This window comes from Phyllostomus discolor, chromosome 5 (assembly GCF_004126475.2).
Source record: "Phyllostomus discolor isolate MPI-MPIP mPhyDis1 chromosome 5, mPhyDis1.pri.v3, whole genome shotgun sequence".
Classification (NCBI taxonomy): domain Eukaryota; kingdom Metazoa; phylum Chordata; class Mammalia; order Chiroptera; family Phyllostomidae; genus Phyllostomus; species Phyllostomus discolor.
Genome location: NC_040907.2, coordinates 88,720,207 through 88,741,082, shown reverse-complemented (window position 1 = coordinate 88,741,082; position 20,876 = coordinate 88,720,207). Strand labels below are relative to the sequence as shown.

At 40.2% G+C, this 20,876-nt stretch overlaps 1 protein-coding gene across 1 annotated transcript in view; it reads right to left on the bottom strand.

Moving 5' to 3' along the window:
* Positions 1 to 20,552, bottom strand: part of RREB1 (ras responsive element binding protein 1) — a 178,234-nt gene extending 157,682 nt beyond the window's left edge. Inside the window, exon 1 of the mRNA XM_036026522.1 lies at positions 20,425 to 20,552. The gene's annotated coding sequence lies outside the window, so the exon portion shown is untranslated. The remainder of the gene's footprint in view (positions 1 to 20,424) is intronic.
* Positions 20,553 to 20,876: the final 324 nt, after the last annotated feature.

The following is a 20,876-nucleotide window of genomic DNA, read 5'->3' as shown; positions in this document are numbered from 1 at the left end:
TTTTGAACTCAGCTATGTAATAAATGGTATTCCTCTCTGCACCATTCCACCTGCCTCTCCGTGTGTCATCAGCTACACTTACATTAAGTGTTTCAAATTACAGAATGATATGCATGGAGTTAGGATGTCACTCAAAACTCTGGCAAGCAGAGGCCCTAAGTCCCTCCTGAAATGAAGATTATTTGTGGGTATCTATGCATGTGCACTCTCCATTTAGATTGCACATTTCCAGGTCTGGAGACTTCTGAAAGACTCCAGAATTAGGCACGGACTTTGGATTTTCTTTCTGGAGGGGTTGATACACAAAGCAGTCACTACACAGGGCTCTGACCAGTGACAGTGTCCTCTGGCAGGTATGGAGAGAGTTCTATGGGAGGGTGGAAGGGGCAGGGGAGCTGGTGCACCAGAAAGCTCAGAGGAGGCTCTTCTAGGACAGAAGTTTCTACTGTGTCAGCTGCCAAGAAAAACCCAAGTGGCTAAAACTTAGTGGCTTTGAAGTCAAAGGTCCTCCTATTTTGGGCACACCATACCTATCAGGATCCATATTAAGCTATTTACAGGTCCAGGAAGGTCTGCTCTAGGAGAGACTTAACAATATTCAGCTCTGGCAAAGAAAGAAAAGATATGAAACCTTCACTGGCCTTGGCAGAAAGGTAATATGAGAAAACGGGCCTTGCAGTGGTTATTTCATTGGCTGCTTTGGTGGTGCAAGGTTCCCAACCTGGTTGTGAAGGTTTCTATACCACTGCTCTCTGCACCTGTGCTAGAACATGGTCCAAAGACATGCTGCCTTAGTACAGCAAGGCCAGTTCCTTCTCTAACTTGGATGTGGAGGTTGTTCAAGGGGAAGTCTATTGTTTCCTTAAAACAGAAAGACTACCTCTGTCAAAGATGCTAAAAAAATGCACAAATCCTGATTTGATCTCCTATTAGCTGATGACTTAGACACATTATCTAACCCCTCTGAGTTTCAGTTTCCTCACCTGCAAAGGCACATGATGTTATATACTACATAGGATAGCTATGAAGTTAACACACACACGCACTGGGCACAAGGCCTGGCCCACAGTGGACAGAGGTATTCATTTAGTCAGAGGGTACCTTTGTACCAATTCCAGGGTCACACCTGGATACCAAGCGTATGTATTTATCTGTAATATGTATATATTATCCAGTTCTGTAAATGCTTGGCAATTCTGCTTTCTCAACACACATTAGAAATAAGTTCCATGAAGGCTGAGACCTTTTCTGTTTTATTACTTATTATAACCCCAATGTTAACTAAATAGCTATGAACACACTGGTAAACAAAGCAGAGATGCCCACACTATCTGGAACAATTGCATGTGTGTGCCTGCAGGTTAGTGTCCAGGCAGTGATATGGAGGAGCATTTCTCGAAACTTCAGGACCACACTGCTTGGCGAGCTGTGACTAATGCCTGGCACCACCACGGACGAGGGTGCACACACTCCCAGCACAGGGGCTCTCACGAGTTTTGGTCTTAGGACTCCTTTGATGATGTCAGTTATATATAACAGTATTTTTCATGTTAGAACTCAATCTAAATCTAATTTATCTAAAATAACAATGATAAACCTACCACATGTTGACATAAATTGCATATATTTTTAATGAAAAATAACTCTATTTCCTAAAACAAAACTTTATTAGAAATGTGCATTGCTTTACATTTTTTCAAATTTCTTTTAATTCCAGGCTCTGGAGAAGGTGATTGGATATCACATCATGTATTCTCTGGGTTAATCCAGAGAGTAAAACAGTATAAAACACAAAACAAAACAAAACAAAACAAAAAACCATGAATCTTACTGTTTTAACAACAGTTCTGACCTCCCTCATGCATTCACTGAAAGGATATCAGGGATCCCTGAGGCCCCTAAACCAGACTTTGAGACCCACTACTTGACCACGGATATCAGTAAAACATCATATTTTATTGTTTCTACTAAGGGTGGTTTCTTTTACAAACATCCAAATTTCAAAACTGAACCCTAATTCTAATCATTTGCCTCAATGTACGGGCCCTCATTCAGCTGGAATCTGCCAGACAGTGCAGCTAACAGGACGACAAGGATACGAGTGAGTGAGGGTAGATATAACTTCCCATGCAGGGAAGCTGAAGACCCAACATGTCCAAAATGACTCCTTACCCTACCCCTAAACCTGCTCTTCAGTGGTGAGGGCACCATAATTTTTTCAGTGAAGTATACTTTTCACCTCCCCAAGGTCAAGTCCTTCAGGGACATGCCTGCATATCTCTCAGAATGGAGCTGACACCTAGAAAGTTCCCTCCGCCTCAGCTTCTCCCAACCTCATTTTCCCAAGCACTTCCTAAAAATATTGCTTCCCTCTTTGAGTCTTCTTTAGAAGAGTTGTTGAAAATTCATTATGCCCCATCCAGCCTAAACATACAATTCCCATTTACCACGCCACTGCTTGGGGAGTTTAGAAACTTCATAGATGCATTTATTGGACATACGTAACCAGCCTGTACTGATTTGCATTGTATCACTGTAATAAAATGGAGAATAGAATTTTTATCAGTTTATGATCATTTATAAGACTACTTGTACTAAATTAGGCATTTGTTTTGCGCTACCTGTATACTGAGGCAGAGCCTAAGACACAGCAAATAAATCAGATCATTTTTATTTAATATGGGGAATTCCACCACTTTACATCAAGTTCTCTTTGTGAAGACCCATACAAGGTCTTGGTGCCGAGAATAAAACTGTATTTCCCCTGCCCCACTGGTTTGTTTTTATATTACAAGGGCACTCTGGATTTTGTTACTAATCATTCCCCTTACTTGCTTCAAGTGGTAGGAAGCTCAAAGCCAACTCTGAAAACCACACCTAGCAAATGATCTGAATTTCATGCACTTTGTGTATCAACCTTACCCCAAGCATTAGCTTACATTTCTACTTTGGCCTCCATTCACCTATTTATTTATTTTAAATACTGCTGTGTTATGTGTATTTCTGTAATACCCTTTTGTGATGAAACGGGGTATATATATGAATAAATACATAGTGTGAATCTTTAATCTACCTCAAACTAAGTTTCTCAGATGAGCCCTTGAAGAGAATGGGCCAAAATCAGTTATAGCAAAGAAGCAGTTAACATGTATCCATTTGTTTTCTATAGTTCATATTATTCATTACAATTCCTGATTCATATGAGCTGTTACCAAACATTACAAACTTTCAGCTTCCACATGTCTAATTCACTTTGAGGGATTTCATTTCCAGAATTTTTCTAGGATTGGGGAAAGGAAGAATGCCAGGTAAATTATATGTATTATCTTTTGCTCCCCACAAATACCTATGAAATGCTACTATTTCTTTCCCATTTAATAGGTGGGCAAACTGAGGCCCAAAAACATTAAAACATTTGCCTTAAGTTATGCAGATGGTTAAGTGGTGAAGACAGGCTGTGAAACCAGGTGTGTGGTCCTCCAATGCCGCCAGGGTGTGTTCATCTTGGAAATCCAGGGAGTAGTGCATTTATCATATGTGCAGCTTTCTGTGTGAATATCATACTTCAGGAAAATGTTGAAAAGAAAAAGGCCATGGGGCTTTTCTACTCTCTCAGTGCAAAGTCAATGGGACAAAATTAGTATGAAGGGGAGCAGAAGGGCCAAGTAATGAATTAAGAGGCAGGGGCCCTGATGTTGATGCCTTATCTATTCAACACTGATGGGATTATATTTAATGAATGAAATACTGAATTTAATGAATGGATTCTTTATTAGGTCCCTTCTGCTCTTATGTTCATTCTCCAAGGACACTGGGTCAGAGGGATGGCATGAGTTACAACCCATGTGTGTGTGTCCGAGGCCTCCACAATAAGGCAGGAGGCCGAGAATAGACTGAAAAGTAATACTGATGGTAACAGCAATATATACCTCTTCCTTTATTATCTTTTTGTTAGGTTTTCTTCTTCACCATTAAATATAGGTACAAACAAATGTAATATCCCTAAGCAGGTTTTCCACTTTGCTGATTATTACACTCTCCCATGGGCCTGATAATATTTTAGGAGAGCCTCTCCCAGCATCTGCAGTTGTATGTATATTTAGAAATCTAAAATAACTTTATCACTAGCATTTAAAGGAAAGCCTTATCATGTGAATCATTTTAAAACTAAAATTCTTATGGCTTATTCATGACATACGTAATTCAGCTTAAGGCAGTGCCAGGACAAAATCAGATTAAAGGGGTAGAAAAAGGTATTGCCCTTGGTGTCAGGAAGTAGGTTCTAGTTTTGCCACTAGTTATCTTGAACAAGTCACTTAATAGGGCAAGTATTCCCTTCCCTTTTCAGCAAGATGGAGAAATTGAACTAAATTTTTTTTTAGATTTTATTTATTTTTAGAGAGGGGAGGGAGGGAGAAAGAGAGGGAGAGAAACATCAATGTGTGAGAGAAACATCAATCAGTTGCTTCTCACGCACCCCACACTGGGGACCTAGTTCGAAATCCAGGCAGGCCATCTCAATCCACTGAGCCACACCAGCCAGGGTGAGCTAGATAATTTTTTAATTGAATTTATTGAGGTGACATTGGTTAATGAAACTGTATGTTTCAAATGTACAATTCTATAATACATCATCTATATATTGTACTGTGTGCTCACCACCCCCAGTCAAGTCTCCTTCCATTACCATTTCCCCCCCCCCCTTATCCTCCTCTATGTCCCCCCACCCTCCTTTCCCTCTGGCTGTTTCCCTTTCCATCATACTTCTGTCTGTGTCTATGAGGGTTTTTTTGTTGTTGTTGCTTAATCCCTTTACCTTTTTCACCCAGACCCCCAACCCCTCTCTCCTGTGACAATGGTCAGCCTGTTCTCTGTATCTATGAGTCTGTTTCTATTCTGTTTGTTAGTTTATTTTGTTCATTAGATTCCACATATGAATGAGACCATATAGTACTTGTCTTTCACCAACTGGCTTACTTCACTTAGCTTAATACTCTCCAGGTCCATCCATGCTGTTGCAAAAGGTTTGCTTCTTTTTTACAGCCAAGTAGTATTCCCTTGTGTAAATGTACCACTGTTTTATCCACTCATCTACTGATGGGCACTCGGGCTGCTTCCAAATCTTGGCGATGTTAAGTAATACTGCAATGAACACAGTGGGGCATATGTTCTTTCAAATTAGTGTTTCATGTTTCTTCAGATAAATTCCCAGAAGTGGTTTGGCTGGGTCCAAAGGCAGTTCTATTTTTTAACTTTCCAAGGAAACTGCATGCTGTTTTCCACAGTGGCTACACCAGTCTGCATTTCCACCATTCACAATGCATAAGTGTTCCCCCTTCCCCATATCTTCACTAGCACTTGTTTGTTGATTTATTAATGATGGCTATTCTGACAGGTGTGAAGTGATATCTTATGTGGTTTAATTTGCATCTCTCTAATGATTAGCGACATTGAGCATCTTTTCATATATCTATTGGCCATCTGTACGTCCTCTTTGGAGAAGTATCTATTCAGGTCCTTTGCCCATTTCTCAATTGGATTGTGTGTTTTTTGGGTGTTGAGTTTTATAAGTTCTTTATAAATTTTGGCTAGTGATCCCTTATCAGATGTATCATTGGAGAGTACATTCTCCTATTTGGTGGGTTGTCTCTTCATTTTGTTGATGGTTTCCTTTGCTGTGCAAGCTAGATTATTACTAAGGTTTCTTCATGACCAAGAACACTAACAATAATTTTATTAAATTCCCACCTGGATATAGCACATTATCAGACTTTGAACATCCTCTCAAGAAAATGAAGGAACCCAATTAGGGCACAGAAGGCCACCCCCTTTTGTGGTGACAAAATAGAGTACTTATGGGCAAAGCTCTAATGTTTCTTAAAAAACATTTGGTCCTCTTCCAGTTTCTAGACATTTGTCAGTCCTGTTAGAGGCCATGATCCTGGCCATGATAATATTAGCTTTGAAGGATTCTCACCTGTCCCAGACACCAGGCAAAGACAACAGAACCAAGGGACAAAATGTGAAAGCCCTGCAAATGATCAATGGCATCATAAGCCATTGAAAAGGTCTCTTTAATCCTCAGAATGACCTTAGTGACTGGGATGTCTGGGTTACTATCACATGGATGACAATTCAAACAGAAAGTCCTATTTGATTATGTAGTCAAAAGCATAAAATACAGTGGAATAAGGATAGGTTCTGGAGAGAGAGAGGCATTATCTTCATATCACAACCACAATGCAGAAGTTGTATGACCATGGGCAAGTTTCTTTATGTCACTAGGCCTTAGTTACCTGTCCAACTGATTATTAATAGAAGTTAATGAAGAGAGTTCTTTGAGAAATAAATGGGAAAATACATATAAAACATGTATCACAGAGCCTGGTACAAGGAAACAGCTCAATGAACAGTAAGTAATTCTATTCCACTCCAAAGTCCTCTCATCTCTGCATGGGCACTTGCTAAGAAGTTACTAGTTTGTCTGAGAGACTATAATTTCCTATAAATGCCATCTCTTTGTGGAATCCTACCCGAGGCCACAGGGTCTCTGAATGTTCAGTGAGGACTTCCTAAAGGAATAATTTATAAGGCACATAACACAATACCAAGGCACAGTTTAATATAAGCCGATCTTTTGGGCTCATTTCTGCTATAGGCCAGTTTTTTCTTTTGGGTTTGTTGTTTTTTTTTGTAATTAACAAAGGTCAGGATTTTGCTTTGAGGGTCCAGGAAAAAAAATGGCAATTGTGTATCAGCTGTTTGACTCTAGGCAAGTTATTTAACCTCTCTGTTCCTCAGCTTCCTCTTCTATAAAGTGACACTAATAACAGTAGTCTACTCCTAGATTTAAATGTGAAATGCCTGACACACTTCACTTCACAGGTGTTCACTACATTATTTTAAACCTCTTGTGAAACTTTCCATTAAGTGATATGTGATCAATGAAAACCTGAACCTATCATAACTTTAGCCTTGTTACTAGGTCCTGATGACAGTCGGTACCACCAGGGCATCTTAAAATATTTAAATCCCTGCCTTCTGTCCAAGAACCTGCATTTCCAACAAACCCCTTGAGTGAGTCTCAGCTGGTGCTCACTGAACTGACAAATACTACTCTGGAAGATGCTGAAGAAACCGGATCAAATGTTGGGTGATTCCCCTTTCCCTCCAAGAGACAGATTTATGGTTTGGGTAAAACCATTAAGAACACATTGGTTTTTTTCATTGGTTTCATTTTGAGTTTCTGCCTCCGCGATACAAAGTGAAATCACACAGAGCCTGGCAGTTTGGGTCTTCCCTCCCACGTGAGGTGGAGTGCCACGTGACCAGAAAGCTTAGAACTGAAGCCAGAGGAAGACGCTAGTCGAGGGGAATCTCTCTATTTTTTCCTTTTTATTAAGAGAAAAAGCTGCCTTGGCTGGGGAACTTCATTGGTTAGAGCGTCATCCTCATGCACCAAGGTTCTGAGTTCCATCTGCAATCAGTACACACACAAGAATCAATCAAAGGACGCATACAGAAGTGGGACAACACATCGATGTTTCTCTCTCTGTCTCCTCTGACAGAGGAAGGGATGTTCCCTTCTCCTGTCTCTCTAAAATCAATAAATAAAAAGTTTTTTAAAAAAGAAAAGTCATAACCCCAAAGAGATGTGTGTGACATGTCTGACAAATACAAGAGGAACACATGAATTTTCATCCAGAGAAAGCTTCCTTATGCTGGATGTGAGTCCATGTACAAAACTGTGACTCCAGTCTCAAAGATGTGGCATCTTTAGCGCAGAATTTAGGGGGAAAAATAGGAGCACTGGAAATAAAACCTACAAGGGTCTGAAGCACACTGTGGGTGGTCTATAAGCAAATATTGACACATAATGATCTCATATATTTAAAAGCAACAATGAGCTGGAAGTAGCCCACTATACAAGATAAAATGAGCCAGCCAGACTGCCAAAACTCTCAGGCAGGTTTCAACAGAAGTCAATGAGATACAATGGTTTCAAGTTAGGTAAAATTTGTAAAATGTTCAATCCTGTGAAATCAGAGCAGCAACTGTGATGGGAAGTCATGCTTCTTACTTGCTCCTAACAGCCTCTTATGCAACACAAGCATTCACTAAGTAGTAATCAAACATTATCATAATTAGCTCACAAAACATACTAATAAAACCACAATAATATTTACACCCACAAAAACTTTAAAAATACCATTTACAATAGCATTAACATTTTTAAGTTTCTAGGATTATATATCCATATTTGTACATGTAGGAATATATTTTATATATTTTGTATAGCTTTATAAAGAAAATTATAAAGCTTTCTTGACACATAGAAGAGGTTATAAATAGACATAGAGAAATCAATATTCATGTACTTATATAATGATGACACATGCCAGACACTATTCTAAGCACTTTATACATACTACGTGCACCACATTTAATCCTTTAATCCTTTCAATTACCCTATAAGGTAGGTACTATTATGATCCTTATAGTACAAGCAAGGAAATTGAGGCACACTATTTATTTAAATAAATTCTCCAGTGCCAGATCCAAACTCAGGAACTTGGGCAACATCCTTTTAAAGATCATGCATGCTGCATTTTATTATGGTAGACTCCCTACTGTAAACATGTCAGTTTTCCCCACACTGGTCTACAGATGCAGTGCAATCCTAATAGAACTCCAATAGGTTCTGTTAGAGAATTTGACCTGTTTATAAAATCTATATAAAAGGGCAAAAAGCCAAGGATAAGACATGCTTGAAGAACTAGGGAAGAACATGCCTTCCCAGGTGTCATGAATTCACTGGGAAGCTCTGATAATTAAGACAGTGTAGGGTTGAATGAGGGACTGACAAAAAGACCAATGGGACAGAATAGAGAGCACAGAAACAGATACAGCACAAATGGCCACTTGATATATGACACAGGCAGTATTGCAGATTATGTGGACAAGAAGTGCAGTTCAATAAATAGTGGCTGGACAACTATTCATTCAGACAAGAAACAAAAACACAAACATACCCCTACCTTACAACTTCCACAAAAATGAGTTTCAGATTAATAAAATACAATAAAACAACATGAAAGGCAAAACTATAAAAGAGAATATATTCATGAACTGGGACAGGAAAGAATTTCTTAAACTAGATACAATTTTTTAAAAAAGATACAAAAATTATTGGCCATAAAGTCCAAGAATATTAAAATTAAGAGTTCGTGTACATCCAAAGGCATCACAAACAGTAAAGACAAGTCACAAAGTAGTAGAAGATATTTGCAACACATATAATTGACAAAAGATTGATTCCAGAATATGTAAAGGAGTCCTACAAGTCAGTAAAGAAAAAAAAAAAGAGAAAGAAGAAAAAATGGGCAAACATTTGAATAAATGCTAAAAGAAGAAAAGGGCAACCAAATGGCCAATAGGCTTTATTATTAATCAGGGAAAAACAAATGAAAACCACAATAAAACACCATACCACACTCCCCAGATTGACAGAGATTAGAATGTCTAACAGTACCAAACTGCGGTGAAGATGCAGAGCAATAGAACTCTCATCCACCATTAAAGGAAATACAAACTGGAACAAACGCTTCAGAAAATAGTTTGGAATTATAGTCTGAAGTTGAACATACAAATACCATATGACCTCACAATCCATCTCCCACATATATCCTAGAGATCTTCGACACATCTGTGCTAAGAGATTTTATATACACATATATAAATGTTCTCACCAGCCTTTTTCATAAAAGCCAAAAGCTGGAAATACCTATTAACAGTGAAGTGCATTAACGCACCGTCACAGTACAGAGGGATTCTCAAGAGTGAAAACCCATAAACCACAGCTACAGGCTTCGAGGCTAAGTCGTGCAATCACACTGTTGACAGAAACAAAACAAAAAGTACTACATATCAAACACTTGCAAAACGAAATGATGTCATTTAAGTATATCTACATAATTGTAAGTTTCCTATGGAGAGAAAAGGAAGGTGGTTTTGAAAGTAGAGAAGATTCTAAGGCAATGTTCTATTTCTTAATCTGGATGGGGTTATATGTGTGTCCACTTGCCAAGTATTCATTCAACCATACATATATTTTCTACATTCTTCTTCATGTATGCTATATTCCCTAATTTCTGATTATCCTCTTTAAAAAAGCAAATTCATTTCCTGATTAGAAGAGACCTGCCTTTTAAAAAGAAAGGTAACAAACAAACTTCCAAATTAAAAAATTCAAAGATGTATTTCAGAAGATAATCCATTAAAGATGGCAAGAATGTTTGGTTACAAGAAATCCTAAGTAAAAGCAACAACAAGCTCCTCAAAATCTGATTTTACTACCATTTTTGTAAAGGTTAAAAGACAGGGCCTGACAAGTATCATGGATGTTGGGTGGTGGTGGACGCCGGAGGAATTACCACTCAAGAGTCAGAGCAGCAGAAACACAGAGCAGAGCAAATATGTGTTGATGTTTTAGTCACGTTTTAAAGGCAGGCGGTAAAAGTTACATACAGCAATATGACAATACTTTTTATTTAATAATGTTTATATTTCTTAATCTTGATCTTTTCATCTTCTTCCTTTTTTTAAAAAAAGAATTAAGAGCCCTTGCCCAAACCTAAGACTTTGTACTCTGACTGTAGCTAAGTACAAAACTATACAGAAGTACAAATTATTTCCCCAAACATCTAAACTAACATTCTGACAGCAAATCGATTTCTCGTCAGCCAGAGTTTTCCAAAGCCAGTTCTGGATTTGTTTTTACTAGCAGGCCACTTAAATTTTACCCACTTGTTTAGCTGCAAGCATTGAAACAAAATGTTTGCTGGCCAAACAAACACTGGTTTTAAAATTCTCCACTTGGGTTGCTGGATAAAACACTTGTTTACTGAATCAAATGTTTTATTTGGAAAACGCCTGCCAGAGTGGACCCTATCCAAGAAATACACCAGGATGTGCTAGGATGGTGATGTCATGCCCTTGATAGAAGCTGGCATTTTAGGGCAACATCACAAAGTTTACTTTCAAAGAATAGAATAGGAAAACCTATCTGTTAAAAATAAAATCAACCCAAGGCCTAAAATGCTTTTACTGGGTCATTAAACAGGGTAGTTCAATCCCCCCAAAAGCTAATCTCTTTACATAATCAAACAGATTTTATAAATGACATTCTAATTATTAGTATTACTATTTTAGAGCCAGGCCTCTCCCTTTAGATTTATTCTATACATTGGGGTTCTCCTATGTGACTCGGCGTAAAAGACCATTTCTACCTCTTAATAAGATACACTAAACCCTGAAATCCCATTATTAACAAAAAAATAGGATTGAACATAAGGCCAGTCCAACTTGAAACCCATCCAAAAAGACTGACTTTCTTAAGTACCAAAAGAAAACATCCTAAAAGACAGCCTTGGGACCCTGCACTTAGTTTCATATGGAGGTTCCAATAAAAACATTATATTTGTTTAAAATCAGAATTGCCTAAGAATTTTCATCAATAGTTTCCTACTGTTAAGCAAATAAATAAAATGGACCATTATTATAGTCAATAATGGTCTCAAAACTTTTAAAAGTATGTCCCCCATATTTAAAAAACATGATGCATATATCTAAGCATATGCATCTTTTTATTTATAAACTATATTCTATTAGACATTATAAAATATATATAAAATGGACAATACAAAGGACTTAATAGACATTTCCCTAAAGAAGACATACAATTGACCAATAAGCACATGAAAAGATGCTCAACACCATTAGTCATCAGGGAAACAAAAATCAAAGCCATGAGATACCACTTCATATTGACTAGGATGACTATGATAAGAGGAAAAAAAGAAAGTAATAAGGACTGGCAAAGATGGGGAGAAATTGTAACCCTTGTACATTGTTGGTAGGAATATAAAATGTGGAAAACAGCATGGTGGTTCAGAAGGTTAAACACAGAGTCACCACACAAGCCAGCAAATCTGCTCCTAGGTATATACCCCAAACAGGTAGAAATGAGAATGTGAATGGATACTTGTATAGCCATGTTGTACAGGCTCATGGCAGCATGATTCAAAATAGCCAAAGTATGAAAACAACCCAAATCTCCTTCAATAGGTGAACGGATAAACAAAATGTGTTTATAGAGAGATGGAATATTATTCAACCATAAAAAGAAAATGCTACAAGAATGAACTTTGAAAGCATTCTGCGAAATGATATAAGCCAGATCCCAAAAGACATCTACTGTATGATCACACTTACATGAAATATCTAGAATGAGCATGAAAGACAGAAAGTAGATTAGAGCGTGAAGGTGTGCATGGGGAGGTAACGAGTATAGGCTTCTGTAGGGGTAACAAAAAGTTTGGAAACAGACCATGGTGACGGTAGTACAAAATATTGAATGTAGTTAATGCCACTGAATTGTACTCTTAAAATGATTATAGTGGCAAGTTTTATGTTTTATCTATTCTACCACAATTTTAACAAAGTAAAAAATAAAGTAACAAGCTGAAAATAGAATAGAGGTTCTAACATTTTCTCCTCACATTCTAGTGGGTCACCTGCATGCTGTAGGCCCAGGTGGGGGTGGGGAAAGAACTTCCAAAGCCAAGCCAAGCGTTAAGCAAGTGCATATGGGGTAGGGGAAATATCAGGGAGATGACAGGGTCTGAGTTTTGGTAATGCCTACAACTCAAAAATAATTTTATTTTAATCCCAAAGGAAGAGGACCCCTTTCTGTAACCTTCCCACAGCACCAAGTCCCAACCTTCTGTGAGTTCTCGCCACACCGCACCCCACAGACCTGGAAACCTGAATCACTGCAAAAACACCAGGGAAAGCCTCCCCACTTCTACTACAGAGTGTTCAAGCGCCGCCTCACAAAACAGACTGTGCGCTTTCTCACTTGTCGTTATGGTCTCAGGTAGGGCCCAACTCCAACTTAAAACGCTCCTTTTCAAAGCTGTTTTCAAAGTCATTTCATCACTTTCCCCCCTCAGGCTCAAGAGCATCAATCATGGCGAAAGTGACAGGAAATAATAAAAAGATTAACAGCTCAACATCAAGAAGCACCTATACACAGCCTATGCGGAAAGTGTCGAATGTGAGGCTGGCTGAGGACCAAGGTAATCAAAAGCAAAATACACACGAGTCTGAGGGCTGACATTTCAGGAGGCAGAGGCCCAGCTAAACACAGAAATGACAAAGCAAAGGGGCATGGCTGCAGCAGAACAATCTGTTTCTGTGCTAACACGCAGCACAGAAATGTCCTACATTTATCACCGAGTTTCATCATAAAACAGGCTCATTCGGATTGTGGGGTGGTTGGATTTTAAAAACATTTTTCTAGTAAAAAGTAAAAACTCAGTTTTAAAAGTCAAAATTGAGGTATGCTAGACTCCCAGGATCATTTGAACTTGCACCTGAAACTGCCCTACGAAATAGTTGATTCATACCTTTCAAACTGACTCCAAGTTAATCCTTTAGAGAGAGAAAGCTCTCATCTGAAATACTATATTTCAGTATCAGTAGACTACAAGGTATTAAAAGTCTGATTCTAAACAGAATCAGTCAACTGTCTAACCACTATGCTGTGCACCTGAAACCAATACGAAACAACATGGAAAGTAAACTGTAATTGAAAAATAAAAAAAATAAAAAGAAAAAAGAAAAGAAATTCAGAATGCTGTAAAGTCAAAAGAAGCAACTTACCTCATGCTACCAATGTATTTTGATTTGTGTACAATAAAAAATTGATTAAAAGAAAACAACCAGAAGTAGTCAATGACATTGGGTATGCATGTGTGCAGGACTGTGAATTTGTCTGTATTCATACAAAAGAAACTATCCTCTGAGTTCTTAGAGAAACTCTCAATTGCCCATGCCTGGTATTATTACAGTCCCATTGATAATTAAGTCCCACCATGAAATCTTGGTTTTTAAAAGATGAGTCCTCCAAGCACCGAGAAATATATACCATGAATACTCGTGTTTTAAAAAATCATTCAGTTAGTTCCAACACTGACATTGTTTCAAAATCCTTTTCTCAAGGCCCTCTAGCATGCTATATTTAAAAAAAAAAAAAAGTTGCCAAACTGGTTTTAATACATCTTCTCAGGACTGATAAGCAAAAGTTTACTAAGGCAGTTTTGAATAAGGTAAACTCAGAAGGATTCTTTAAGTTTTCTCAAAGTTGGCAGCACTTTTTAAACGGAGGGTTGCTAAATAAGCTACAAACATCCACAGCCAGGAGAGATGAATGAGGGCGCGTCTCCCTTGGTAAAACACGAACCCACAACTCCTTTGGAACTGCAGTTGACATCCTGTTGGACCAACCAGCTTCAAACCTGTTTTGTGGGTATTACGAATGACCGAGTGCAAACAGTAAGGGGTTGTAAAAATAAATTTCCTAATGTTAAAAAAAAAAGAAGTGGGTCTACTAAAAACTCTGGTGAACAGCAATGTTTCCAGTCTTTCTTGCGAATCTTAACTATTTAACCTTAAAATTGTTTTATATAATGATGTGACCATTTACATCATAATACACTTAAAGGTGCTTGCTCATTTACAATTTCTTTGTTGTTGATACCCATATTTTCATAAAAAGATGTATTTCACTAGAAAAACTAGAACAGCAGCAAATATTACCTGGCCTTCAGTGTACATCAAGAAAGTATTTCTATAGATTATACAACAACAAACTCTGGAAACTCTAGGAAACTATGTAAATTAAATTCTGTAAATTCACATTTGACCGAGCACCTTCTCTCATTCTACACTCACAGCTTTAGAAAAACTTTAATCTCAAGCACAAAATTGTCTGTTCCCTCTGTACTGATTAACCACACACCAGCTGCTGCGAAAGGGTGCACTTGGGCAAGCCTGTCATGCACAGGCACGGGCTCTGTCTGCCTTCTTGGAGGAGAAGATACGAATGCTCTGTGTGTTTACACATAACACTCTTCTGTCTCATTCACAATTTTTTGATGTGTAACCTGGGTTTCATTTTCTGATGTTTTAAGGATACTCCTTTATATTCTAAATGGATTTAAAAACTTGGAATCTCTTGCACAACAAAGTGAATGTACTTAACAGTAGTAAACTGCACACTTAAAAATGGTGAAGATGGTAAATTTTATGTGATATGTATTTCATCACATTGAAGGAAAAAACCCTATATTCTATCATCTTCTACTATTCTTCAGTGAGGGGGAAAGGCTCAGCAACTAAGTAACCCACCCTTGACTACAACAGTTATGGGCTTAAAAAATGGGGAATTTAAACTGAGTATGGTGGGGGGAGGGGAGAGGCTGCTGTCCCTACAACCTCCACCATCAATTTTAATCATTAGTTTCCGCCTACTAGTCCACCAGACATGTAGTAATATTGGCATGTGAATTTGTCTCTTTATAGGTTATAGACAAGAAAGGAAAAGGAAGAGCAAATGGTCATTTGTAGCCATACAATTGGCATCAGGTTAACAAAGTTGGCTGTGACAAAATGTTTGCTGTTCCTCAGGAGAGACTTTTGTTTTTCTGATAATAGAGAGATATATATTATAGATACACAGGTATTCCTTGAGAGAGGTGTGAATAGTTGTCACCTTTCAGAAATCCAAGCCCACATTTCTGACTACTCATTTTTCTCTAAACTAGAAGACCTGTGGTATTTAGAGCCAAGAGCTTGCCTTGCCTTACCTCTGACTACTCTGCTCCCTAGGAGAGGTTCAGCCAGTCTCTTCCTAAGAATACTGCCAAATGCCACACCCTGAGTCTGCGTAGCCAAAGGTACAGGAAGTGGTCTGCCCAGGGCCTGGGTTATTGCATCATCCTCAGCATGCTTCGATGGACACAGTATGAGTCACTCAGCACACACATGGCATGTCAACCCCAATCCTTCCTACCTAGCAGTGCAGAGAACTTTTGACACATCCATCCAGGCTTCCAAACCAGTGCTAAATTTGGAAAGCAGCAGGTCATCTGGATATAAACAACTTCAAGCACTACCTATCAATGACTCTGTCCATCAGATACAAAAGCAAAAGAATAGGCTGAACCAACACAAGAAAAGTAAGAGCTCTTGCTCTCCCAAGGGGAGATGGTACGCTCAGGGAGAGGTCTTCAACAAACTGGCTAAGGCACTGGTACCCACAAAGGAATCCACACAGGACTGACATGTAAAGTTTATTTAAAGTGCAGACAGCCAGCCCAGGATATTGTGATTCAGTGCCTACAGGGTGGGACCCATTAATCTGATGAGCCAGGTTAGAGAGCTGTGGGGTTAAAGCACTTGGGCGAAGCAGTGCTGATTCAGGACATCATTTCTAACTAAACCTCCAGATATGACGACCTTGTGCTTTTATGAGGAAGGAGGAGAACTCTGAAAATTTTATAAATATATTATAATGTCCCCTAAAACTGGTTATTTGCTACCAAGTTCAAATTTAGTTCACTCTGCGCCTCTGATGGACAACCACCTACTTTTTGTAGATAAATTACATCTTGACTTTCAGCTGAGACCCATCCATCTTTCCTAAACTCAACTGCCAATCGTGGCTTCAAATTCCTTTCTCAGATCAGCTCTTCAGTTTACTTGGAACACTGGCTTCCTGTTCCAATTTCTGTTGACTTACTACCTCTCAAGGCATCTAGATTTAAATCCTTGGTCACCTTGGACTCTTCAAGTCCACTGCCTACTACATCCAGACACTTAATATTGTCCATTTTCTTCTATAACAACTCACAAAGCATTGTCTTCCAACCAATTCCCACTGATAATACCCTTTTCCAGGCCTCCTTGGACCCCTGAAATAGCCACTGTGGTCCCTAAACTCCTACTCTACTCTAACTCATGAGATTAATTTTCCCCAAATCTAACTTTGTGTATTTCCCTTTCTCAACATTCTGCCACAATTCCCCATCAACTGCAGACACAGTTCTAAATCAAACTTGGCCGTTCATCATTGGCCTGTCCCTAAACTACCATTAAATGACATAATTTCATAGTTGCTTCATCTCCTGCAACTTTCTGCCTCTTGGTTTATTTCACTTCTACCACTACAAACGCCTTTCTTTAGTTATAAAAATCGGGTGCATCCTTTAAGACCTAAGTACAAGTTTTACCAACTCCCTCTGGAGTACTTCCTGATGGCTGCCACCTGACAGCTACCCTCCCAGAACTCGAAGAGCACCCTGCAACATCTCAGCCTTTCTTAAGTAAGGGTGTGTTCTCTTACCTTCCCTCTCACCCTCTGCTCTCTGGCCCTCACCCCCCAGGAAGTTCATGGGCACTTTATGACTGAACTCCCATTGACAGTCAACTATGTAAAGGCTGCCTGGCAACATCTCCCTACAATAAGCAAACCTTTATTCTTCCACAGAAACAAAGCAAGTTCATTGGTAACATTTTAGAGAATATGCGGAAGAAAATTTTTTTAACTCTGTCATTATTCTACTTTTTAACTCATAATTTTTACCTATGAAGCCATCATCTCTTCTTATGCATATATGCACGTATGTTTACCATGTTTTTATTTAATTAATGAACAGTTAAACTTCTTTTTTTGAATCCTCACATGAAGATAAACTTACTGATTTTAGAGAAAGAGAATAAGGGGGGAGAGAAAGAAAGAGAGGGAGGGGGTACATCAATGTGAGAAACATTGATGGGTTGCCTCCCATACTCGAACAGGGATCAAACCCACAACCTGGGTATGTGCACTGACTGGGGATGGAACTGGTAACCTGTTGGTGTACTGGACGATGCTCCAGCTGACTGAAGTGAGCCACCTGGCCAGGGCGTGAAGAGTTAAACTTCATATATTTGCCATCTAGTTGTCATCTCCAACTAAACTATATTAGACTTAACTCTTTTAGGAACATGAATATGCTTCTCTGTAATCTCCACTGTGCTTAACATAATTCTGTATACAAAATAGATGGCGAAGATGTTTAAAGCATATGTTCATTCAAAAAAGTATTTTGAGGATAGTGAATGATTACAAAGGCACTATCCAAAATAATCTATGTAAAAACCTGCTTACATATAGATGATTTCTTAAAGTGTGCCCACAAACTTACAATCTGATTTATAACTAAAATGAAGACCACCCTATATACGTTTCATTAATTCAGATGAAATTTTGGGGGTAGGAAGAAGGAATCAGAGCAATAAGAAGTTCACCACTTCATTTTTAACTTAAATTTCAATTCATTTCTATAGCAACAATTCTGGTTCGAACTAACATTTTAAAGTCTAATTATCTCACAAAGAAGGAAATCACTCTTAAAAGAGTGACAAAATCTAAGATCATGAATATGTTCATTTTTTTTCAAGTTTCCAGAAAATCTTTGTATAACTCTGTCATTTTCACTCAGAATGAAAGACTATTGAATGTATGGAACTTGTCAGCTTCCAACTACGGTTGTTCTACAGGGTTGGCAAACACCGTAAGTGAAAATAAAGACTTTTGCCAGTTGAACCAAAGATCCTCTATCTAGACAGTAATGTAAAAAAGTCCAGTCTACCACTCTAAAGAAGGCCAACTATTATTAGTATTATTATTATACTAACGAGCAACTAAGTGGAGTTTTGTTTTTTTTAAAGACAAATTGAGGATGGTGGGACAAGTTTTCACAACAAAATGAACTCTTTCATGTATTTAGAATATAATTCAAATTATAAAAGTTCAATTTACTAGTTTTGCTTCCTATGAACATATACTCTTTAATTCAAAATACACCTCAATTTAGATCTATCTAGAGTTGCCTTGGAAACAGAAATTTACATGAATTCCTAAGTCAGTTTTTCAAATAACTCTTAACATCTTTTTACAGGATGACACAACATTTTGACTTCTGAATAAAACTCCAGCAACTATACATTTCTTCAAGTTTTTGGCACCACGGCTGTTGGGCCTGCTTCTGCAGGCCTATCCCGTGCTGTATGACTAAAGTGTACTGGACAAAACCAGCAGATGGAAAAATGGGAAAAAACTCGGGATAGGTGTTCAAGAAGAGTTGGCTGCAAACACGACACAACTAAGCTTTGTCTTTGCAGTCTCATCTTTTAGTTTCATTTTTTCCTGGACTTTGCCTGTGTCACCAGCATTCAGATCCAAAGCCCATTACTTTTAAATCTGGATCCCTCCCTCTCCTGACCACAGGTTTGGGTGTAAGGTGCCACTGTGCTGGGGAGGAAACTAACTGGGCTGCTCTCCTTCTGCTTTGAGGAGGCCTGGAGTTTGGGGTTATTATTTTTCCCCTCTTCTTCTTCTTTTTCTTCTTCTCCTTTTAATAAAAGCCTTTTCACATTTGTTTCTCAGGCCTTCCCCAAATACAAAACTGTCACTACCCCCTGCTCCTTCCAACTGTAGGATACCAACTTCAAACCTTTGTATCAACTAAGTCGGCATTTGTTAAGAACTTTGGTAAATTTATGGCAGCCTGTGACTACATTTGAGAGACTCAAACTCTGATGCAAAATCTTTTATGTTCTCTGAAACAGTAAAAACACAAACATGAAACATGGCCAACAACAACAACAACAACAAAAAACACCTCCTCTCCAGCTTTCCTTTCACATTTTGGGTCAGTAGTAAGAAAAGTTAATTCTCTCCCCACCAACACCGATCAGTGCAACTGCAGCCTCCTCTCGGTCAGGCTCACCTAGAACACTCATTGTATCATTGCATCCAAGCCAAACTCGGTTACTGAGGTAACTAAGTTTTTCTTCCCCAAGGGTCACAGGGAAACACGTCCCTCGGGGTCTCCTGGTAACCGTCCACCGATAATGCTGGGGAACCACAAGAGTGAAGACTTGCTTTCCACGGCTAGCACTGGCCGGCCCTACCCGCAATGGGGGCGGAGAGGGGGCGCTGCGTTGTGGGTGCGCAGCGTCCAGTTACATTCCTGACCCACTTTTGCATCCCCTCCCTCCCCCTCACTCTCCCTCCCCTTCCTCTTCCTCCTCCTCCCGGGCAGGCCGCGAGGGCACCCGCCAAACTCCCCAGGCCGCTGCGGGCCGGGCGCGCGGGCCGTGGGGTTCCACTGCTGAATGGGAGCGAGCCAGTCCCTGCCCCCACCACTGCTTCCCCCGCGCAGCCCTCCCTAGTCACATGGGCTCGCAAGCACCTGTTGGCGACTTCATCCCTCGGCGGAGCCCCTCCCGCCGCCTCCGGCAAAGCCCCCTGCCGGAGGGGATGGAAACACATCCCTGTTCCCATTCTGCACACCCCACTTTGCTTCGAGAGGGCGCGGGGGCCGGCAGGCGAAGCAAAGTGCCAAAGCGCCACGGCGGTGCGGCGCCTTGATGGAAGGCATTCTTCCCCCACTTTCTGTCCGCCACCCCCCCCCCCCACGGCGGAGTGGGGAAGTGGGGCGCGTCCGCCCCCAGCCCGCCTCCGCTGGAAACCTGGGCTCCTTGCGGGCGCCGGGAGGGATGCTGCGGAGTCTCGGCGGGGGCCGCTGGGGCGAGGGCAGGTAGCGGGTGGTGACGGGTGTGTGTGTCTGTTCGGAGCCGCCGAGTCCAGGAAGGGGGAGGGAAGCTGCCGTCTCCGCTGCAACTTCTGAGCGTGCAAAGCAACTCAGCAACTTTGCCTGCGCCGCGCCCCTCCCCCGTGCCGCCTGGCCGGGCCGGGGGCTGCGCGGTGCCTGGAGCCCCGGCGCCCGGCCCGGCGGGGGACAAACCCGGGTGCGGGCGAGTGGAAGGGGGCCAGGCTGGAGTTGCGGCAGTGGCACCGCTACCCCGGGGTCAGACTGCGGGTGCGCCTCCACGCACTCCTGTCTTGGAAACGGCGAGCGGTCCCCGCCCTGGGTTCCCGCAGCACGTACGCCCCCCATGACTCCCACCCGGCCCGGTTGGGC